This window comes from Triticum dicoccoides, chromosome 6A (genome assembly GCF_002162155.2).
Source record: "Triticum dicoccoides isolate Atlit2015 ecotype Zavitan chromosome 6A, WEW_v2.0, whole genome shotgun sequence".
NCBI classification, from domain to species: domain Eukaryota; kingdom Viridiplantae; phylum Streptophyta; class Magnoliopsida; order Poales; family Poaceae; genus Triticum; species Triticum dicoccoides.
In genome coordinates, this window is record NC_041390.1 from 488191354 (window position 1) to 488213138 (window position 21785).

The following is a 21785-nucleotide window of genomic DNA, read 5'->3' on the forward strand; positions in this document are numbered from 1 at the left end:
CCTCCTGCAGACCCTGCCGCTGCCACGTGCCTCCTCCCGCAGAACCCGCCGCCGCCGCGGCCTCCTCCCGCAGACCCCACTGCCGCCGCGAGGTTCATCCCATAAACCTGCCGCCACCGCGAGCTTCCTCCCGCAACCCCGCCGGCGGCCTCCTCCTGCAACCCCATCGACGACCTCCTCCCGCATCCCCGTTGCCGGCAACGCCAATGTGCGTCCCTGCTGGATCCACCCGATCCAGTGCCGCCGCCAGCCGCCATTAACCCCGCCAAGCTACGGCACCAGCGCCATCCACCCCGCTAGCCACTGTCCCCGCCTTCCACCCGTGACCCCGTGCTCGGCCAGCGCTGTTCCTCGTTTGCACACCTCTGACTCACCATGGACGGTTCCCCCTCCTCTGCTCGAACTTCTTCTCCAACCACCGTCGTGCCATCCTGATGTTCGTTGGTGAAGCCCCGCAGGCATCATGCTCTGGATGTCATTGACGCCCTTCACAAAAAGGTGACTGTTCCCTGTAGATTTTGCGAAACCACCATTTTCTTCTGTAATAAGTATGGCTGCAGTCCAATGTGTTGACTGTTAGCAGGCCAAATGTGTTCATTGATCGAAAATTGTAGAAATGGCAGGAGTTCGGATGCAATTCCTTGTGATGCGATCTCATACAACAAGGTGAGAACAGAACTAGGCCCCACGTGAAGAATTGACAGACTAACTCCAATGGCAAGCATCATTCTAGTATTGTTGTTGGGCTTTTCACTTCTCTTCTCGAATGGACTATACATCGGATAGAGACTTGAAGCTTGAAGCTTATGCATCTGACACTTATGCACTTCATGAATGCTTGTCACTCACTCCTGTTTAGAATGCTTGTTCATGACACAAGTTTGACCAAAAAAATAAACAAAGAATATCTTCCTGAATGCTTGTAGCATATTCTTGTTTGCCTATGTTTAAAAATTGTGTCTGCAGAGACCTATGTGCTGCTGGTGCTCGCTACCCGTGTGAATATAGGAATGAAGAAGGTCACTATTAGGAAGGGGAGAATATCACATGATGTGCAGAAAGAAGGTCGGAGTCCAGAATGATGTATGTGATCTTTGTGCTGTTTTTGGGTGCATTTCCACATGGGGATGTGATCTCACTTCATCTTCCTCTGCGTGTGGTGGACGCCATGGCGAGCTCGCCGGATCCCTGCACAAAAATGTTGCAGTTCAAAAGAAATTAGGATACAAGTTCAAGGGCCATGGTGAGTTAGAATTTTGTGTTAGGTTTCTGTTCATTTTCAACCTAGCGTGCCTTCTTGCCACATCTAACAGAAGATTCCAATTTTCTGAACATGTAGCATTTGTTTCTTGGGAGGTTGTCAGGTTTCATGAACATGAATCTTCTGTCGCATGTGTTTAGCAGTTACCTGGGGTTACTCAGCTCCTTCTGTCGGTTCACAAAAACACATATCTTGCTTTCATCCAACTTGGCAAGAAGTTGTTGCTTTTGTAAGGTTGCCTAGGAAAAGCTATTTGTCTCTGAATGCTAGCAGCAGCAGGCTGCACCACCCGACGATGGAGTCGAACAAGCAGAAGTAGATCGTGAACGAACCCGTGGAGGTGGAGAGGATGTTTCTTGGTCATTTGATTTTCATCTGAGAGCACTAGTGTTGCTTGCTAGCTTCCCAATGGAGCTTCAAGGATTACAGAGAACTCGAGTCCGATAAAAGAAGTATGATACTTATAGGCAAACTATAGTACATAAAAAATGTGTTTGTATTTATGCCTGAATAGAAATAAGTGAATTGATGTCAGCCAAAAAAATGCGGATTTGTTGTGCTTGTGTGTGTGCGTACTACACTGAATTGAAAAAGTCTATTTTCTGTCATGTAGATCAAAGAAAGAACATAGAAATTTTAAAAATGTGGATATACACATTTTCTATGTATGAGCAAAAAAAGATAAATGCATAGTTTTTTCTTTCTTTATTTTCATCTTTTTGATTGTGTGCTCTCCATGTGATTTTAAAAAATGTCCACAACGAAAGAAAATGTGCCCTCTTCCCTGTGTGGTCTGCACATTTGGTTGCTCCAGAAAAAAAGTGAGTGAAGTTCAAGTATTACTATTGCTGAAAAAAGTTCAAACAAAAGAACGAGGTGTTCCCAAAGTCTGGTGCATTTGTCAACAGTAGAAGTTCATAAAATAATATGCTGAAGAGGAATGATAAAAAAGATATTAGTTGATATGACAACCCCTTCGAGTCCAAAAATGAAAACCAGCGAAGTTCAACAAAAAACCCACTAAGCCTAGAGTTCAAAAAATAAAAATAAAAGGTTAAAACAAACTACGGAACATTCATGACATACGTATAGAAGTTCAGAGGGAGCTACGAGAGAAATTCAGAGAATAAAAAACTATGTAGGCACAAAAAAGAACAAACTTGTTTATTTCATGTAACAAATTCATTTGGATTTAAAAGTCGCGACTCAAGAGACGGGATGTGCAGAGAAGAAAAATCCATGGTGTAGACATGAGTAATTCATGACGGAAAAACCAATAAAAACCAAGAAGTTTAAATTAAATTAACATACCAGTTCAAGAACTCTATAGAAAAGAATTGTCATGTTTCTAAATAAACTAGAAGTTCAAATTAAAATAATGGTGCGGTTCAATGTTTATAAAATAAAGAGGATTTTTCCCATTCCTAACCAATAAAACTAGGAAGTTCAAATTTAAAAAATGGTGAAGTTCGATGTCTATAAATTTTTTGATTTTTTAACATTATTAAAAAATAAAACCAAGAAGTTCAAATTTTAAAACAAAGAAGCTCAAAAAAACTCGACTTTCCTTGTTACTTAACAATAAAACTAAGAAGTTCAAATTAAAAATAGGAAACACAATTTTTTTAAAAAGATTTTCGCCATTTTTTTAGAAAAACTACAAGTTCAAACTTCGCGAGAAAAAGCTATCAACACAGGAAATTTGCATGTTTTCAACAGCTTCCTAGCGGTATATCATTTGCTCAATTCCAGTAAGTGGTTGGGGAGTTAGGGGCAAAAAACAACAGTGAAAAAAACAGACAGAAGTTCAACCTCTTCACGCAGTGCATTTTCAGAGACTTTGTTTTTGCGATGAAGGCAGAACGCATGATCTCAGAAGTTCAGATTGATAACCGCCAGAAGTTCACGTACTAGATTGTGTGCATTTTGTATTAAAAAAGAATGAAAAAGCAAAGGAGAAAAGTTTTGTTGCTAGAAGTTCAAGTGCTCGGCCCGAGATAGTTCAAAAATTCTTATGAGAGAGGTTGAACAAAAATACGTGACAGAAATTCAAGGTGAAAACAATGAGAAGTTCAAGTACTGCAAGGAATGCATTTCAGGTGAGAATAAAAGTATAGAAAGATAAAAGCTTAAAAGGTTTGTTGAAAAGAAGTTCGAGTGCTCTGTCCGGGGAAGTTTAAAAAATTCTTGCGAGAGAGGTTTACCTTGTATTTCCATGTTTGTTTTTTCCGTATAAAAATCGAATACAATTCTTTACTCAAAATATAAAAAGGTGAAGTTGAAATTGAAATAACAGAGAAGTTTGGAGTTTATTTAAACCTAGGGTTTACCTATTCAAAAAATAAAAAACACACCGCCATTTTTTGCACTTTTAAAAACAACTCATAAACGAAAAAATGGTTGCTGGAAGTTCAAGTGCTCGGCGAGCAAAAGTTCAAAAAATTCTTGTGAGAGAGGTTAACCGTGTATTTAGATGTCCAAAAATACATCAAAAATATGTTCTTTTTTGTGTTTTAATATAATTCTCTCAAATCAGAGAGAAGTTCAAAATGATAACAACCGGAAGTTCATCTACTACATGGTGTGTATTTCATATAAGAAAAATACAATAAAGTGAAACAGAGTGAAACAGAGTGAAGTTCAAACAGACATGCCCCAGAAGTTCAACTACTTCACGCAGTGCAAAAAACAGCTCGTCAAAAACAGAGTGAAGTTCAAACAAACATGCCCCAGAAGTTCAACTACTTCACGCAGTGCATTTCCGTTCGCGATGAACGCAAAAATCATGATCTCGCCATTTTCTAATTTACCTCAAAACTACAAGAATATCATTTGTGTAAGTTTCATGTCCTCGGTCAGAGGAAGTTAAAAAAAATATTGTGAGAGGGGTTTGTACAAAAGGAGTAGCATTTGTGTAAAACTAACGAATGGATGAGAAAATTACAAACGAAAATACGTCACAGAAGTTCAACGTGAAAACAGCATGAAGTTCAACTACTGTGCTGAATGAATTTCAGATGAAAACTTTTAAAATCATCACGAGTATGAAAAAACGATCAACACGGGAAAGTTATGTGCTTACAGCAGCTTTCCACTGGTATATCACTTGCTCAATTCCTGTGAGTGGATGGAGAGTTACGAGCAGTGGATCAAGACCTACGAGCAAAAAAATCACGTGAAAAACAGAGTGAAGTTCAGGTACACGCGCCGAGAAGTTCAGGTTCTTCACGCGTGCATTTTTGAAGAATCTGTTTCGCGATAAAGGCAGAACGCTTAACAGCTAGGAATCAGAGAAAAGCATCAACATGAAAAAGTTACGCATTTTCCGTAGCTTTTCAGCGGTATATTATTTGCCCCATTCCGATAAAGTTTGTAGAAATTACGGCGAAAATACATTTTTTGCAATTTTCGAAACTGACTAAAAACCGTAAAGAATTGGGAGAAACAATACATACCAAAAAGTTTAGCATTTGTTCAAGCTTTCCAACGCCATATCATTTGCTGTATTCGGACGCATGGTTAAAAAATTAGCTCGAAAATACAAACTCGGTAGGACTTGGACAATTTTCTAAATTACTCTTAAACCATTCAAAATTAGAAAAAAAAAACTTTCAAGATGAAAAAGTAGTGCATTTTCATAAGCTTTCCGACGCCGTATCATATGCCTTCATTGGATTAGCCGTTTAGAAATGACATCGAAAAAATGAACTCAGCTGTTCGGTTTACGAAATTTTACCTTTTTTCAAATTACTCTTTAACCATAGCGAATTAGAGAAAACTTTCAACATGTGGAAGGAGCGGTTTTGCAGCAGCTTTCCAACGCCATATTATATGCCTCGTTCCGATAAACGGTTTAAAAATGTGATCGAAAATATGATTCACATTTTTTGTGCAAAGAAAAAATGGTTTTCAAAACTGCTCTTAAACCGCTTATATTTTGCCAAAAATTTAAGTTGGGTCATGATATTGGTGTCCATAGCTTTCCAACGGTATATCGCAAGCCCCATTTGGGCAATGTCGGCGGAAGTTCAACCTAGTTCACACGGAAGTTCAACGTACTACTAGCGGGGCAGGTCAGGTTGTGATCAGAATATTATTCTGATCCCGTGATCAGAATAGTGTTTATATAGTGTTTATATATAGCAGTTGAACACGCAAGGAAAAGGTGTTTATATTGAAGGGATGCACAAATCCTGCGTTGTGGATTTTCTCTCGACTTAAGGGGGAAGACCATATCTCTCACTTTGCATACGGGTGTTCTATCTAAAACATTTGCGATCAAGAGCTACAGAAATCCTGCTCGGCACATTTTCTCTTGGCTTCCTGGGGAAGCTGTCAGTTTGCATATAGATGTCTAACTAAAATGTTTGCTATCAAGAGCTGCACAAATCTTGCTAGGCACATTTTCCCCTGGCTTCCTGGGGAAATTGTCGGTTTTGCATACAGGTGTTCTAACCTAAATGTTTGCGATGAGTGTTTTATGTTTAAAAACTATATTAAACTATGGCTTTGGTGCCATTAATGTGGAGGATGCGAGCAAGGCGGGCGGCCATGGAAGTCAAAGGGCACGCTTCCCGATGAGCCTGCGCAGCGTACAACTCGCACGCTTCCTGGTGAGCCTTGGCATTGGAGTACAACTCGCACGCCTTCCGTTTAGTCAAGCACTCAAGCACCTGTCTGCACGGCACCTCCTAGCCATTAAAAGAGTGAGGCGTGGCGTCACGTGAATGGTTAACAAAACACACATAGTTTTAATTATACAAAACATTTGAGATGTTACAGTGGTAACTATTTGTTTCAAAATGCCTTTGTTGGCTGTTATTCGGGTGCCATTCCATGATAGCATGCCAAGTTTCATGAATTTCAAATGAGTTTTGGATTTACTAGAATTTAAAAACTAGGTATCTCAATGTTTTGCCGGCAATCAATAGTGCCCTAGTGTTTGAAATTCATTCCCATTTCTTGCATGGGACCTAAGCATGCCCCGAAGGACAAAGATTTGATTTTCAGCCAATTTATATGCACAGGAGCTTGTGCATGTAGTTCAAATTTGAATTATGCACATCAAATGCCTAGAAAACCGAATTAATGTATAAAAATGTCCAAAGAACCCCGAAAAATTCCAATAGTAAACACAACACTCCTATTGTTTTATGTTGACACTAGAAATTTTTTGAAAGCAATAATAGGCAACGGATATTGTTTCGTCCCCAAAGGTGACACATTCCCTACCGAAACCATCACGCTTGTTGTGAGAAGCTAAGGTTTGTGAGAAGGTTATAGCCAAACCTGCCCCAAATGGGACAAAATTTTTACCACGACATGTTGATGCCACTCCATGATAGCATGCCAAGTTTCATGAATTTCAGACGAGTTTGGGATTTAGTAGAATTTAAAAACCAGGTATCTCATTGTTTGTGGCCGAGTGACAGTGGCAGGGTGTTTGAAACTCATTCCCATTTCTTGCATGGGACCTAAGCATGTAACCAAGGACACATATTTGTTTTTTCAACCAGTTTATATGCACTGGAGAATGTGCATGTAGTTCAAATTTGAATTATGCACATAAAATGCCTGGAAAACCCAGTTAATGTAGAAAAATGTCCAAACGAACCCCGAAAAAATAAAAAATTGAACACAACACTCCTGTTCTTCTATGTTGACAGTAAAAAAATGAAAGCAATAAGAGGCAACAGATATCGTTTCGTCCCCAAAGGTGGCATGTTCCCTACTGAAACCATCATGCTTGTTGTGAGATGCTAAGGTTTGTGAGAAGCTTATACAAAAACCTACCCCAAATGGGACAAAATTTTTACCACGGCATGTTGATGCCGCTCCATGATAGCATGCCAAGTTTCAGGAATTTCAGATGAGTTTTGGATTTACTAGAATTTAAAACCAGGTATCTCAATGTTTGCGGCCGAGTGACGGTGGCAGGGTGTTTGAAATTCATTCCCATTTCTTGCATGGGACCTAAGCATGCAACCAAGGACACATATTTGATTTTTCAACTAGTTTATATGCACTGGAGAATGTGCATGTAGTTCAAATTTGAATTATGCACATAAAATGCATGGAAAACCCAGTTAATATAGAAAAATGTCCAATCGAACCCCCAAATACTCCAGAATTGAACACAACACTCCTGTTGTTCTATGTTGAGAGTCAAAAAAATTGAAAGTAATAAGAGGCAACGGATATCGTTTTGTCCCCAAAGGTGGCACGTTCCCTACTGAAAACATCATGCTTGTTGTGAGATGCTAAGGTTTGTGAGAAGCTTATACCAAAACCTGCCTCAAATGGGACAAATTTTTTACCACGGCATGTTTATGCCGCTCCATGATAGCATGCCAAGTTTCATGAATTTCAGACGAGTTTTGGATTTACTAGAATTTAAAAACAAGGTATCATAATGTTTGCGGCCGAGTGACGGTGGCAGGGTGTTTGAAATTCATTCCCATTTCTTGCATGGGACCTAAGCATGCAACCAAGGGCACATATTTGATTTTTCAACCAGTTTATATGCACTGGAGAATGTGCTTGTAGTTCAAATTTTAATTATGCGCATAAAATGCCTGGGAAACCCAGTTAATGTATAAAAATGTCGAAACGAACCCCGAAAAATTCCAAAATTAAACACAACACTCCTGTTGTTCTATGTTGATACTCGAAATTTTTTGAAAACAATAAGAGGCAATGGATATCGTTTCATCCCCAAAGGTGGCACGTTCGCTACCGAAACGATCACGCTTGTTGTGAGAAGCTCTGGTTTGTGAGAAGCTTATACCCAAACCTGCCCCAAATGGGGCAAAAAATTTACCATGACATCTTGATGCCGCTCCATGATAGCATGCCAAGTTTCATGAATTTCAGATGAGTTTTGGATTTACTAGAATTTAAAAACCAGGTATCTCAGTGTTTACGGTCGAGTGACTATGGCATGGTGTTTGAAATTCATTCTCATTTCTTGCATGGGACCTAAGCATGCAACCAAGGACACATATTTGATTTTTTAACCAGTTTATATGCACTGAAGAATGTGCATGTAGTTCAAATTTGAATTATGCGCATAAAATGTCTGGGAAACCCAGTTAATCTATAAGAATGTCCAAACGAACCTCGAAAAATTCCAAAATTAAACACAACACTCCTGTTGTTCTATGTTGACACTCGAAAAAATTTGAAAGCAATAAGAGTCAACGGATATCGTTTCGTCCCCAAAGGTGGCACGTTCTCTATCGAAACCATCACGCTTGTTGTGAGAAGCTCTGGTTTGTGAGAAGCTTATACCCAAACCTGCTCCAAATGGGACACAAATTTTACCACGACATGTTGATGCCGCTCCATGATAGCATGCCAAGTTTCATGAATTTCAGACGAGTTTGGGATTTACTAGAATTTAAAAACCAGGTATCTACGATGGCGTCCCACCCTCCACCTCCACCTCCTAAACCCTAGCCACACTCAACACCGGCGATCTCCATGTTCAACCGTGGGGTTGGTCTTCTGATCCGCTCTTTCACTCCGGCGTCCTTCCCTCTTTCCTCTGGTTGTCATCTCCATGGCGGTGCATGCATCAATCTCTCTGGGGTTGGATTTTCCCCCGGAATGGCTCTTTCACAGGAGATCTGGCGTTCTTTCCGGAGGTCGATGCACCCTTTAGAGAAATCTGGTCACTTTATCATGGTGGTTTCATTTGCTAGGTGCTCTTTTCGTTTAGATGAGGATAATGTTGGTCTCTCCCTGGAAGCTTCCATTGGAGGTTATTGTTCTGCTCTTAAGGTATCTTGCCTACATGATCGTGTTTTCTCCTTTCATGTCTCATGCAAGGAGGTGTTTTTTTTGCATCAAAGATCCTTTGTTTGCGATCCGTTTAAGTGTTTCTTGCATCTCTGGGGTCATGGGGGACCTGATTGGGAGCAAGACTTCAAGCGCTAGCAACTTTAATGTTAGCAGGAGTGGACCTTAGTCAGTCCTTCCAAGACTAGAGCTAAGCTAGGTTTGTTAGCGATGCAAAACCCACCGGCCAAATCTTCCCTCAAGTCCAACAATAGATCCAAGAAGAAGCTTAGGTTTGACACCATCATTAACTATGAGGCGTGCAAAGACTATCGTTATTCAACTTCTTCACATGATTGTTTCATAGTTTGGGAGGCTGGTTATTCTCTCCATTCCAATGAGGAGCCTCCCTCGCCGGAGATACATACTCCCTCGTCGCTGGTGGCCATCCGTTTTGGATCTTTGCCACCTTCCCTGGAATCGGAGCGTTCGGTTTCTAGCAACCCCGGATCTTCTGGGATTTTGAAAATTATTTTTGTTCCGAATTTCACGGGCTAAAAGGATTTTCCTATTGATCTAGATGACGCCAGCCCATCTAGTCCTGACGCCACGGGCCCAGATACTGTCAATGCCCTAATCGACATATCTGATGATGATTTTGAGGATTTTGGTTCCCAGGCTGTTGATATTCCCTCCCCTCAGGATATTGCACGTGACTTGCGGAGTTTTGATGGGATGATTGAGGAGCTCGCAACCAGGTTTTGGGACTGCCAAAATTGTTTGGGTATGGCCCACACTTCAGCGACCTGCACTAACAAAGTTAGGTGGTGCAAGTGTTTTCGGTCTGGTCACATTAAAAAAGATTGTGCCCGTCAACCGCCCGAGTCGTCCAACTAGGTGCCCAAAGTCCCATCGCCTGGTTTCGTTTCTCGCGCCCGAGTAGAGCTCCTTGCCTCCCCGCCTTCCAATCCACCGCAGCAGCCCAAAAAACCCCAATCTGCTCCTCCTCCATTGTCGTCGCCACCGCTGCAACCTCCAGTTGCATCTCCCCCTCCGCCTGATCTTTCAATGGCAGTCTATGCTCTCGACCCATGGCGCTTTTTTCCTGCTAGTTACGACATCATCGACGGTGGCGGGGACAGATTGCCACGTGATACGTCCATTTTGCATCATGCTTTTATATCGATATTTATCGCATTATGGACTGTTATTTCACTTTGTATCACAATACTTATGACTATTTTCTCTTATTTTACAAGGTTTACATAAAGAGGGAGAATGCCGGCAGCTGGAATTCTGGTCTGGAAAAGGAGCAAATATTAGAGACCTATTCTGCGCAACTCCAAAAGTCTTGAAACTCCACGAAACGTCTTAAAAGAAATAAATAAAAATCCACGCCAAAGATGAAGGACAAGGGGCCCACACCCTGCTCACGAGGGTGGGGGGCGCGCCCCCTAGGGCACGCCCCCTACCTCGTGGGCCCCCTGGTGGCTCTCTGATGCCCATCTTCTCCTATATGTGGTCTTTCGATGAGAAAAAATAATGAGGAACTTTTCAGGACGAGACTCCGCCGCCACGAGGCGGAACCTTGGCGGATCCAATCTAGAGCTCCGGCAGAGCTGTTCTGCTGGGGATACTTCCCTCCCGGAGGGGGAAATCATCAACATCGTCATCACCAACGCTCCTCTCATCGGGAGAGGGCAATCTCCATCAACATCTTCACCAGCACCATCTCATCTCCAAACCCTAGTTCATCTCTTGTATCCAATTCTTGTCTCAAAGTCCGGGATTGGTGTTAGTAGGTTGCTACTAGTGTTGATTACTCCTTGTAGTTGATGCTAGTTGGTTTAATTGGTGGAAGATCATATGTTCAGATCCTATATGCATATTATTTCCCCTCTGATTATGAACATGACTATGCTTTGTGAGTAATTACGTTCGTTCCTGAGGACAAGGGAGAAGTCTTGCTATGAGTAGTCATGTGAATTTGGTATTCGTTTGATATTTTGATAAGATGTATGTTGTCTAGCCTCTAGTGGTGTTATGTGAACGTCGACTACATAACACTTCACCATTATTTGGGCCTAGAGGAAGGCATTGGGAAGTAATAAGTAGATGATGGGTTGCTAGAGTGACAGAAGCTTAAACCCTAGTTTATGCGTTGCTTCGTAAGGGGCTGATTTGGATCCATATGTTTCATGCTATGGTTAGGTTTACCTTAATACTTTTGTTGTAGTTGCAGATGCTTGCAATAGAGGTTAATCATAAGTGGGATGCTTGTTCAAGTAAGAACAGCACCCAAGCACCAGTCCACCCACATATCAAATTATCAAAGTATCGAACGCGAATCGTATGAACGTGATGAAAACTAGCTTGACGATATTCCCATGTGTCCTCGGGAGCACCTTTCCTATTATAAGAGTTTGTTCTGGCTTGTCCTTTGCTACAAAAGGATTGGGCCATCTTGCTGCAATTTATTTACTTTTGTTACTTGTTGCTCGTTACAATTTATCATATCACAAAACTATCTATTACCACTTATTTCAGTACTTGCAGAGAATACCTTGCTGAAAACCGCTTATCATTTCCTTCTACTCCTCGTTGGGTTCGACACTCTTACTTATTGAAAGGACTACGATAGATCCCCTATACTTGTGGGTCATCAAGACTCTTTTCTGGCGCCGTTGCCGGGGAGTGTAGCGCCTTTGGTAGGTGGAATTTGGTAAGGAAAAATTTATATAGTGTGCTGAAATTTACTGTCACTTGTTACTATGGAAAGTAATTCTCTGAGGGGCTTGTTCGGGGTATCTTCACCCTGTCCAGTAGAGCAAAGAGTTGCTCCTCAACCTACTGAACCTATTGAAAATGAAACTCCTTTTGAATTTCCTGTGGCTATGATGGAAAAATTGCTAGCTAATCCTTTTACAGGAGATGGAACAAAGCATCCTGATGAGCACTTAATATATGTGGATGAAGTTTGTGGACTATTTAAGCTTGCAGGTATACCCAATGATGTTGCTAAGAAGAAGGTCTTCCCTTTATCTTTGAAGGGAGACGCATTGGTATGGTATAGGCAATGTGATGATATGAGATCATGGGACTATAAAAGATTGAAGCTGGAATTTCATCAAAAGTATTACCCTATGCATCTTGTTCATCGTGATCGCAATTATATATATAATTTCTGGCCTCGCGAAGGAGAAAGCATCGCTCAAGCTTGGGGGAGGCTTAAATCAATGTTATATTCATGCCCCAATCATGAGCTCCAGAGAGAAATAATTACGCAAAGTTTCTATGCTCGGCTTTCTAAAAACAATTGCAACATGCTCGATACTTCTTGTGCTGGCTCTTTTATGATGAAAACTATTGAATTCAGATGGAATTTATTGGATAGAATTAAACGCAACTCTGAAGATTGGGACCTCGACGAAGGTAAGGAGTCAGGTATGACACCTAAGTTTGATTGTGTTAAATCTTTTATGGATACCGATATTTTTCGTAAGTTTAGCACTAAATATGGACTTGACTGTGAGATAGTAGCTTCTTTCTGTGAATCTTTTGCTACTTATGTTGATCTCCCTAAGGAGAAGTGGTTTAAATATCATCCTCCCATAGAAGTAAAAGTAGCTGCACCTATTAAAGTTGAAGAAAAGACTGTCACTTATAATGATCCTATTGTTCCTACTTCTTATGTTGAGAAACCACCTTTCCCTGTTAGAATAAAGGATCATGCTAAAGCTTCAACTGTTGTTCATAAAAGCAATATTAGAACTTATACACCTCCTGAGCAAGTTAAAGTAGAACCTAATATTGCTATTGTTAAAGATCTCTTGTCTGATAATATTGATGGGCAAGTTATTCAGTTAGAAGGTGAAACTGCTAGAATTGCTAAACCTTGTGCTAAAGATAAACATAAACGTGTGGTAGGCGTGTCTGTTATTTCTGTTAAAATAGGAGATCATTGTTATCATGTCTTATGTGATATGGGTGCTAGTGCTAGTGTTATACCTCATGACTTATACAAAGAAATTAAGAATGAAATTGCACCTGTTGAGTTAGAAGATATTGATGTTACTATTAAACTTGCAAATAGAGATACTATTTCGGCAATGGGAATTGTTAGACATGTTGAAGTCTTGTGTGGGAAAACTAAATATCCTGCTGATTTTCTTGTTCTTGGTTCCCCACAAGATAGCTTTTGTCCCATTATATTTGGTAGACCCTTCTTAAATACTATCAATGCAACCATAGACTGCACTAAGAATATTGTTACTGTTGGTTTGGATGATATGGTTCATGAGTTTAATTTCTCTAAATTTAGTAAACAACATCGTGAGGAAGAATTACCTGGTAAGGATGAAATTATTGGTCTTGCTTCTATTGCCGTACCTCCTAGTGATCCTCTAGAACACTATTTGTTAGACCATGAAAATGATATGTTCATGAATGAAAGAAGGGAAATAGATGAAGTATTCTTTAAATAGGAACCTATTCTAAAACACAATTTGCCTGTTGAAATTTTAGGGGATCCTCCTCCACCCAAGGGTGATCCCGTATTTGAGCTTAAACCTTTGCCTGATAATCTTAAATATGCTTATCTTGATGAAAAGAAGATATATCCTGTTATTATTAGTGCTAACCTTTCAGAGCATGAAGAAGAAAGATTATTGAAAACTCTGAAGAAGCATCGTGCTGCTATTGGATATACTCTTGATGATCTTAAGGGCATTAGTCCCACTCTATGTCAACATAAAATAAATTTGGAAGCAGATGCCAAACCAGTTCGTGATCCTCAACGACGTCTGAATCCTAAAATGAAAGAAGTGGTAAGGAAAGAAATACTCAAGCTTCTGGAGGCAGGTATAATCTATCCCGTTGCTAATAGTGAGTGTGTAAGTACTGTCCATTGTGTCCCTAAGAGGGGAGGTATTACTGTTGTCCCTAATGATAAAGATGAATTGATTCCACAAAGAATTATCACAGGTTATAGGATGGTAATTGATTTCCGCAAATTAAATAAAGCTACTAAGAAAGATCATTACCCCTTACCTTTTATTGATCAAATGCTAGAAAGATTATGCAAACACACACACTATTGCTTTCTAGATGGTTATTCTGGTTTCTCTCAAATACCTGTGTCGGCTAAAGATCAATCAAAGACTACTCTTACATGCCCTTTTGGTACTTTTGCTTATAGACGTATGCATTTTGATTTATGTAATGCACCTACTACCTTTCAAAGATGCATGATGGCTATATTCTCTGACTTTTGTGAAAAGATTTGTGAGGTTTTCATGGATGCCTTTTCCGTCTATGGTTCCTCTTTTGACGATTGCTTGAGCAATCTTGATCGAGTTTTGCATAGATGTGGAGAAACTAATCTTGTCTTGAATTGGGAAAAGTTCCACTTTATGGTTAATGAAGGTATTGTCTTGGGGCATAAAGTTTCTGAAAGAGGTATTGAAGTTGATAAAGCCAAGGTTGATGCTATTGAAAAGATGCCATGTCCCAAGGACATCAAAGGTATAAGAAGTTTCCTTGGTCACACCGGATTTTACAGGAGGTTCATTAAGGACTTCTAAAAAAATTCTCGGCCTCTGACTAGTTTATTGCAAAAAGATATACCATTTGTCTTTGATGATGATTGTGTAGAAGCATTTGAAATACTTCAGAAAGAATTAGTCTCTGCACCTATTGTTCAGCCACCTGATTGGAATTTACCCTTTGAAATTATGTGTGATGCTAGTGATTATGCTGTAGGTGCTGTTCTAGGGCAAAGAGTTGATAAGAAATTAAATGTTATTCATTATGCTAGTAAGACTCTAGACAATGCTCAAAGAAATTATGCTACTACTGAAAAAGAGCTTTTAGCAGTTGTATTTGCTTGTGATAAGTTCAGATCTTATATTGTTGATTCTAAAGTAACTATTCAAACTGATCATGCTGCTATTAAATATCTTATGGAAAAGAAAGATGCTAATCCTAGACTTATTAGATGGGTTCTCTTGCTACAAGAATTTGATTTGCATATTGTTGATAGAAAGGGAGCTGAGAACCCCGTTGCAGACAACCTGTCTAGGTTAGAAAATATTCTTGATTACCCACTACCTATTAATGATGACTTTCCTGATGAACAATTAAATGTTATAAGTACTTCTCGTAGTACTCCATGGTATGCTGATTATGCTATATATTGTTGCTAAGTTTATACCACCTAGCTTCACATACCAGCAAAAGAAAAAGTTTTTCTATGACTTGAGACATTACTTTTGGGATGACCCACATCTTTATAAGGAAGGAGTAGGTGGTGTCATTAGACGTTGTGTACCTGAGCATGAACGGGAACAGATCCTACGCAAGTGTCATTCCGAGATATTTATGGCATGATCTAGTTTGATCTATTCCCGTTCATGCTCCCATTCATGCTCAGGTACCCACATCTTGATCTAGTAGAATAAAGTTTATGGCATGATCTAGTTTTGAGTTTTGCTTTATGATCTCTCTATGTAATCGAGTCTGTGAGTTATATATAATAAAGATTAGTGTTGAGTCAAGGGCTTGATTATTTTGCCATGATCTTGGGTGAATAAAAGAAAAGAGAAAAAGAATAAAAAGAAACAAAAAGTTCATATTGATCTTATTGAGAGTAATGACTTCACATAGAAAGAGTATGATGATTAAAGGTTGTTGGGAATTGGTAAACATAGCTTTGGTCATTGTTGCAATTAATAGGAAGTAATAAGGAAAGAGAGGTTTTCACATATAGATATATTATCATTGACATCTTTTATGATTGGGAGCACTCATTAAAATATGACATGCTAAAGAGTTGATGTTGGACAAGGAAGACAACATAATGAGTTATGTCTTTCTTATATCTGAGATAAAGTATGTTGTCATGGTTCCTCTAACTTGTTGAGCTTGCCTTTCCCCCTCATACTAGCCAAATTCTCAGCACTAAGTAGAAATACTACTTGTGCTCCCAAAATCCCTAAACCAGTTTTGCCATGAGAGTCCACCATATCTACCTATGGATTGAGTAAGATCCTTCAACTAAGTTGTCATCGGTGAAAAGCAATAAAAATTGCTCTGAATATGTATGATTGATTGGTGTGGGAGAAATAAGCTTTATACGATCTTGTGATGTGGAAGTAATAAAAGCGACGGACTGCATAATAAAGGTTCATATCACAAGGGGAAATATAAAGTGACGTTCTTTCGCATTGACATTTTATATATCCAACCATAAAAGTGCATGGCAACCTCTTCTTCCCTCTGCGAAGGGCCTATCCTTTATTATTATCTTCTACCTTATGCAAGAGTCATGGTGATCTTCACCTTTCCTTTTTCATTTTATCCTTTGGCAAGCTCAGCATGTTGGAAAGAACATGATATATATATCTAATTGGATGTAGGGGAGCATGAACCATTATTGTTGACATTACCCTTGAGGTAAAAGGTTGTGGGGCAAACCTCTAAGCTCCTATCTTTCTCTATGTCCAATTAAAACTCTGTAACCACAAGTATCGCGTGAGTGTTAGCAATTATGGAGGACTAAATGATAGTTGAGTCTGTGGACTTGCTTTTTAGCTCTGACATAAACTCTTTCCGATGTTATGATAAATTGCAATTGCTTCAATGACTGAGATTATAGTTTGTTGGAGCCCAGTAAGGTTTATGATTTATACTTATGCATCGTGAATAGATCATCACTTGAACATAAGTAATCATATGACAAAACCCATATATGTTGCTGTTATAAGAATAATCATGATGCCTTCATGTCCGTATTTTTTTTATCGATGCCTCTACCTCTAAACATGAGGACATATTTATTGTTATCGGCTTTTCTCTTGAGGACAAGCGAGGTCTAAGCTTGGGGGAGTTGATACGTCCATTTTGCATCATGCTTTTATATCGATATTTATCGCATTATGGACTATTATTTCACTTTATATCACAATACTTATGGCTATTTTCTCTTATTTTACAAGGTTTACATAAAGAGGGAGAATGCCGGCAGCTGGAATTCTGGTCTGGAAAAGGAGCAAATATTAGAGACCTATTCTGCGCAACTCCAAAAGTCCTGAAACTCCACGTAACGTCTTAAAAGAAATAAAGAAAAATCCACGCCAAAGATGAAGGCCAGGGGGCCCACACCATGCTCACGAGGGTGGGGGGCGCCCCCCCTAGGGCGCGCCACCCTACCTCGTGGGCCCCCTGGTGGCTCTCCGATGCCCATCTTCTCCTATATGAGGTCTTTCGATGAGAAAAAAAATAAAAAGGAACTTTCCGGGACGAGACTCCGCCGCCACGAGGCGGAACCTTGGCGAATCCAATCTAGAGCTCCGGCAGAGCTGTTCTACCGGGGATACTTCCCTCCCGGAGGGGGAAATCATTACCATCATCATCACCAACGCTCCTCTCATCGGGAGAGGGCAATCTCCATCAACATCTTCACCAGCACCATCCCATCTCCAAACCCTAGTTCATCTCTTGTATCCAATTCTTGTCTCAAAGTCCGGGATTGGTGCTAGTAGGTTGCTAGTAGTGTTGATTACTCCTTGGAGTTGATGCTAGTTGGTTTAATTGGTGGAAGATCATATGTTCAGATCCTATATGCATATTATTACCCCTCTGATTATGAACATGAATATGCTTTGTGAGTAATTACGTTCGTTCCCGAGGACAAGGGAGAAGTCTTGCTATGAGTAGTCATGTGAATTTGGTATTCGTTTAATATTTTTATAAGATGTATGTTGTCTAGCCTCTAGTGGTGTTATGTGAACGTTGACTACATAACACGTCACCATTATTTGGGCCTAGAGGAAGGCATTGGGAAGTAATAAGTAGATGATGGGTTGCTAGAGTGACAGAAGCTTAAACCCTAGTTTATGCGTTGCTTCGTAAGGGGCTGATTTGGATCCATATGTTTCATGCTATGGTTAGGTTTACCTTAATACTTTTGTTGTAGTTGCGGATGCTTGCAATAGAGGTTAATCATAAGTGGGATGCTTGTTCAAGTAAGAACAACACCCAAGCACCGGTCCACCCACATATCAAATTATCAAAGTATCGAACGCGAATCATATGAACGTGATGAAAACTAGCTTGACGATATTCCCATGTGTCCTTGGGAGCGCTTTTCCTATTATAAGAGTTTGTTCCGGCTTGTCCTTTGCTATAAAAGGATTGGGCCATCTTGCTACACTTTATTTACTTTTGTTACTTGTTGCTCGTTACAATTTATCATATCACAAAACTATCTGTTACCACTTATTTCAGTACTTGTAGAGAATACCTTGCTGAAAACCGCTTATCATTTCCTTCTAGTCCTCATTTGGGTTTGACACTCTTACTTATCGAAAGGACTATGATAGATCCCCTATACTTGTGGGTCATCACCGCGCACTTTCTTCACCGCCCATCAGCCACCTCCTCGGATGCACGAGCAGTTCATGGTGGCTATTGTTGAGCCTGTGCCTCCTGCTCATATGGTGGCCATCAGACAGGAGCAGGTTCTTCACTTCATCACCCAGACTCTGCATGTTTCGGTACATTCTGCTCAGCCATGGGTTCATGGAGTTGGTCTCTTTGAGATGGAAGACCCAGTCGTCAGAGGATCCTTTACTATGCATCCACCATTTCCATTGGGTTTGGATGAGGAGGGCGATGAGTTCTTTGTTCGATTTATTTCGCATGACTGTGGTGAGGGGTTTTGGACTTTGCATGGGTATTGTACTGGCTGGTTAATGTTCATTGGCATACCACTAGATTATCAGAATACTCAGGGCCTTGTGGATGTGGTGGGAACTTTTGGTCAGTTTCATTATTGGAATCATAATGATCGTCGTCGTTCTCGCTCTCTTGTCAGAGCCTCTTTCCCTGACAATGCGCTGGTTCCCCACGATGTTGTGTTCAGAGAGTTTGCAAATTGGGGAGGAACGATTGTTTCTTGGACATCTGCCTGCTATATTATTGATGATGAATTTGCTGAGGCCATGATCGGTGCGTATGAAGACCCGATGCCCCTGAATGGAAACCCACATCCAATGCCTGGAGAAAAGCCATTTTGGGCTATGCTTCCTTACCCAGCTCTGGGTTGGAATGTTGTTCCTCCGAATAATCAGCCGCAACAACAAGGTTTCTATGGTTAGGATGCTAATGCACAGCAAGATGAGGGATGGGGCCCCTCGGAGGAGCATGATCAGAATCAACCTATGGAGAATGCGTCGGAGGGCGCACACAACAAGGAGGAGGTGGAGTAGAATTAAGTGGTCATGGATGCTCCATCTTTTGGTTCTTCTGGTTCAGTCCCGCAGATGGAGCAACAAGATATTAACATGTTCAACAACATTTCCATCAGTCTGTGGTGGACCCAATTCAGCTGGGTATTGTACGGGTGTTTTACGGGCTGGTTCTGCCACCCCAGATGGTCTGGGAACGCACCTTCCGATGATGTTGCCTGAGATTGTTTCATCCAAAATCCTCTGTTCTCCCTCTGTGTCAGTGCTCCCACCTTTCGTGCTACCCCTGTGCTTTTGGTCCTGGGAGGTTGAACTGGATTTTATCTCCAACATGGCCTATGCTGGTTTCTTCTCCTCTGTTGTCCAAGGTCCCAGAAAGAGATCTTCAATTGTTATTGAGCCAATCCAGCCATAGTTGTTCCCGTCACCTGATCCTGACCAGCCTAGATAGGAGGTGCAGTCTGTTGAACCTGAGTAGCCCAGTCAGGAGGTTCAGTCTGCTGATTTTCACTTCCAGGCTGAGATCCCTCAAGTTTTGGGTAAACGCACGTCAAGCAAAGCTCGCAAGTCTGTTCAGCTTGTGGCTGCAGAACCAGACTTCTCTACTCGTCGGATCACTCGTTGTTGTGCCAAGGCGACATGATACAAGCCAACCTCCGCTATCCTGATGAAATCTTCAAGCTTATGTCGCCCTCGCGCCAAGAAGCAGCAGATTCCTGCGCTGGCTCTAGGAGGAGATGATGCTGCGCTTCCACCACCTATGCCTATCCCTTTTATGCAGGAGCTGGGAGCAGCATTGCAGATCCCTCCAGAAGATCTTACTATAGCAAAGCTTATGGCTGGCCCTGAGTCTGATAATTCCAACAAGTCTTCCAATGACAAGTGATCTTACTTGTTTCTGCTGTAGGAGGGTCCGGGGACCTCTTTTATTTTGGGCTGTTTTTATCTCTGGCTACTGTGTTTTGGTTATGTCCGTGGATTGTCCGAACTTTGTCCTGCTCTGTTACTCATATTGTTATGCGGTTGTGAGTTTTGTCTTTTATTATGCATGTGTTCATGGATAGTACATCTTTTCGTAATTGGCGAGTTCTGTTTTGGAATGTGTGAGGGCTAAACTCCGATGACAGACAAAGAGATGTTAGAGCTAAGATTGAGGATAGTAGGTGTGCTATCATATGTCTGCAGGAAACTAAGTGTGAGCATTTTGTTCTGAGAGAGATCCGCACCTTTTGTCCCCGTAGGTTTGATAATTTTGCTTTTTCTGCATCTGTGGGAGCGTCTGGTGGTATTCTGGTTATTTGGAATTCGGCAGTTTTCAGTGGCACCCTGGTGGATGTGCAACATTTTGGCGTGGTTATCTCTTTTAAATCGGTGCATAACTTTGAATTGTGGACTTTGGTGTCTGTCTATTGTCCTTGTCAAGGGCCTCTACGAGATGAGTTTGTTCATTGGTTGTATAATCTTTCTATTCTAGATGACCAAAACTAGCTCCTTCTTGGTGATTTTAATTTCATCAGATCAATGGATAATAGGAACAGACCAGGGAGAGACGTCAATGACATCTTCTTATTTAATGAGATCATTGCCACCTAGGTTTGCTTGAGTTGCCTTTGAAAGGCAGAGTCTACACATGGTCTAATATGCAGGAGCAGCCCCTCATGGAACAATCAGACTGGTTTTTTACAACTGCAGACTGGATAACTGCATATCCTAATACAGTGGTGCTGCCTTTGGCAAAAACCTCCTCTGATCATGTGCCTTGTATTGTGTCAATTTATACCACCATTCCAAAATCCAAAGTCTTTCGTTTTGAAATTTTTTGGGTTGAAATGCCAGGTTTTTTGGAATGTGTGAGGAATTCGTGGGAGGCATATGTTGTTGCTGGTTTGTCTGCACCTGCCACCCTCTCTGTCAAATTCAAGAGATTGAGATTTTCCCTTAAGCGGTGGAGCACTAATCTTTCCTCTTTAAAGAGGCTTGCTTCCAAATGCTCTGAGGTGGTTTTGTACTTTGACTCTTTGGAAGAAATCATACCTCTGACCAGACCTAAGTTTAATTTCAGGAAAATTGTCAAGCTATAGTATGACAGACTTATGAAGCTACACCACATATACTGGAAGCAGAGGTGCACTATTCGATATATCTTGGTGGGGGATGAGAATTCCAAGTTCTTCCATGCTATGGCCTCTGAGGGACTCAGAGGTAATTCGATCTCTTGTTTGCAGAGAGAGGATGGTTCTTTAGTTAGTGAGCATGATCAAATGGCAGGTATCTTATGGAATTCCTTCAAGTCTAGGATGTTCCAAGCACAGGGTATATCCATGGGATTTGACCTCCCTTCTCTTATTCAACCTGTCCAAGGGCTTGAGGATTTGGTTGCCCCCTTTTCTGATGAGGAAATCTCTGCTGTGCTCAAGGATCTGCCCACTGATCGGGCACCTGGTCCGAACAAATTCAATGGTATGTTTGTCAAAAGATGTTGGACAATTATTGAGAAG